The following is a 3,090-nucleotide window of genomic DNA, read 5'->3' on the forward strand; positions in this document are numbered from 1 at the left end:
TTTTATTTGGGGATCTCTTTCTGGGGATGATAGATAGATTCTTTCTTTTTTTTTTTTAATTTTGGTTTTGTCTTCTTGTTCTGGGAGTTTTCCATGATAATTTCCTTCATGATATTATCCAAGTTCTTTTCTGACCATAGCTTTCAGGTAGACAAATAATTAATAAATCATCTCTCCTGGATATATTTTCCAGGTCAGTCATTTTTCTTAAGAGGTACTTCATATTTTCTTCTATTTTTTCAGTCTTTCAGTTTTGCTTGATGGAATTTTGGTGTTTCACAGAGTCATTAATTTTCATTTGTTCAGTTCTAGTTTTTAAGGTTTTATTTTCATCAGTAAGTATTTTGTTCACCTTTCCAATTGGTTAATTTTATTTTCCAGCTGGTCAAATTTACTTTTCAAAATTATTGTTTTCTTCAGTTAATTTTTCATAATTCTGCATAACTCTCATTCTTTTTTTCACCATTTTCTTCCTCCTCTCTTATGTGTTTTTTTGCTTAGAAGCTTCACATGTAAATAGTTTGTCAATGCTTTCTTTCTTCTTTTGAAATTGTGTTTTAATCACCCCATCAGAATATCTGTCAATGGCTAGTGTCTTTTTTTTTTTGTTAGTTGGTTTTTTGTTTGTTTGCTTTTCTGGTCATTTTGCCAGTTGAGCTCTGTTCCTATGGTATGGGGTGGATAGTCCAAAGTTTTGTTTGTTTGCTTGTTTGTTTTTGAGTTTGGGTTTTTTTTTAAAGTGGGGGCTGGGGTTCTGGTCCCTGGATTTTCACTCTGGCACTTCCAGTGTTCTTGGTTTGCACCCTGTACAAGAGTAACCTAGCACTTCACTAACTTCCCAGGGCTCAAAACCTTGCTCTCTGCGCTGGCATTGAGACCTTTACTACTGGCAGAACTTTGCTGGGATTTTTGTTGCGCTTTGGCTAAAAGACTCGAACTGGCTTCCCAGCTTTCCTGCCCTACACTGGACTATACTTCCCTTTTATCCATGAGACAGATCTTTTCCTGAAGTTCTTTTAATATATCTCGCTGAAAAGTTGTTTCATTGTTTTTTTGGTGGGTTCTGTTGCTTTAGGAACTGTTTTAAGGCTTCCTTCAAAGTTGTTTTGGAAAAAGCTCTGGGAACTTCCTAGTTTTTTGCCACCATCTTGGCTCTACCACCGAAGTCTCTGCAGTTAAATTTTAAAATGTCATCTATAGTTTTTGTTTGTTTTGAAAATCCAGGTGTTAAACAATTTGCCATTTACCAGCACACCTCTGAATGCATTCCATTTGGGAGAGATAAATTACAAGCATGCAAGCAAGAAACAATTATATATTGGCTTCTTTTCTTCACATATATGTGTGTTATTGACCATATATCTTACAATCTAATTAGAAAAGGCAAGGGGGACCCCTCAGTTTCTCTCCTCTGAACCCCGCGGAGCTAGCCCCGACCAGAAATTCAGCATGTCGATTTTGAAGATCATTGCAAGAGAGATCTCTGACTCTCGTGGAAACCCCACTGTTGAAGTTGATCTCTATACTTTAAAAGGTCTCTTCAGAGCTGCTGTGCCCAGTGGGGCTTCTACTGGCATCCATGAAGCCCTGGAGCTCTGAGACAATGATAAGACCCGATATATGGGGAAAGGTGTCTCAAAAGCGGTTGAGCACATCAATAAAACTATTGCCCCGACCCTGATTAGCAAGAAACTGAATGTTGTGGAGCAGGAGAAGATTGATAAATTGATGATAGAGATGGATGGTTCTGAGAATAAGTCTAAATTTGGAGCAAATGCTATATTGGGAGTGTCTCTAGCTGATGGTAAGGCTGGGGCTGCAGAGAAAGGTGTCTCCTTATTCCACCATATTGCTGATCTTGCAGGCAATGAAGAAGTCATCCTGCCAGTTCCAGCCTTCAATGTGATCAATGGTGGCTCCCATGCTGGCAACAAGCTAGCAATGCAAGAGTTCATGATCCTCCCTGTTGGAGCATCAAACTTCAAGGAGGCCATGCACATTGGAGCTGAGGTCTACCACAACCTGAAGAATGTGATTAAGAAGAAATATGGACAGGATGCCACCAATGTAGGAGATGAAGGTGGCTTTGTTCCTAACATCCTGGAGAATAAAGAAACTCTCGAGCTGCTGAAGGAAGCGATTGGCAAGGCTGGCTATACTGACAAGGTTGTAATTGGCATGGATGTTGCTGCCTCTGAATTCTTCCAGTCTGGGAAATATGACTTGGACTTTAAGTCTCCTGATGATCCCAGCAGATACATCTCACCTGCTGAGCTTGGGGACCTTTACAAGAGGTTCATCCGGGACTATTCAGTGGTGTCTATTGAAAATCCCTTTGACTAGGATGATTGGGAAGCTTGGAAGAATTTTACTGAAACTGCAGGCATCCAGGTTGTAGGGGATGATCTCACAGTGACCAATCCCAAGCACATTGAAAAGGCTGTGAATGAGAAAGCTTGCAATTGCCTCCTGCTCAAAGTGAACCAGATTGGCTCTGTGACGGAATCTCTCCAGGCGTGCAAGCTGGCCCAGTCCAATGGGTGGGGAGTAATGGTTTCCCATCGCTCTGGAGAGACTGAAGATACCTTCATTGCAGACCTGGTGGTGGGTCTCTGCACTGGGCAGATCAAGACTGGGGCCCCCTGCCGATCTGAGCGTTTGGCCAAGTATAGCCAAATTCTCAGAATTGAGGAAGAACTGGGCAGCAAGGCTAAATTTGCTGGAAGGAACTTCAGAAACCCTCTGGCCAAGTAAGCTCCATGACCATGAAGCCTCAGAGCTAGTAGGCTACAGTCACCTCAGTAGAAGTCCTCCAAAGAATGGGCAGCACCAAGTAGTAGACCAGTTTTGTTTTGGGGATGGGGGCTCAGCCCTACATAACTCCACCCCACTCTCTTCCACTTTTCTGTGTTCTCACTGCTTCTTCTGGTACCTGATCATTTGGTCCTTTTTTTGGAAGACCTCATCTTGTGACTGGGTAGAATGATCTGTTCTCACCCCCCACCCCAAGTGTTGATGTGCAGAGTCATATACTTGTGATGCAGCCCCCCAACAAGCCCATGGGCCAGATCCTTTAGTGGCTTCTATGTG

At 42.2% G+C, this 3,090-nt stretch overlaps 1 pseudogene; it reads left to right on the forward strand.

Annotated features, from left to right (window-relative positions):
* The first annotated feature begins 1,397 nt into the window (after positions 1-1,397).
* Positions 1,398-2,882, forward strand: LOC141514905 (alpha-enolase pseudogene; annotated as a pseudogene).
* The last annotated feature ends 208 nt before the right edge of the window (positions 2,883-3,090 follow it).

The sequence above is a fragment of the Macrotis lagotis genome, chromosome 1 (genome assembly GCF_037893015.1).
Source record: "Macrotis lagotis isolate mMagLag1 chromosome 1, bilby.v1.9.chrom.fasta, whole genome shotgun sequence".
Lineage (NCBI taxonomy): Eukaryota > Metazoa > Chordata > Mammalia > Peramelemorphia > Peramelidae > Macrotis > Macrotis lagotis.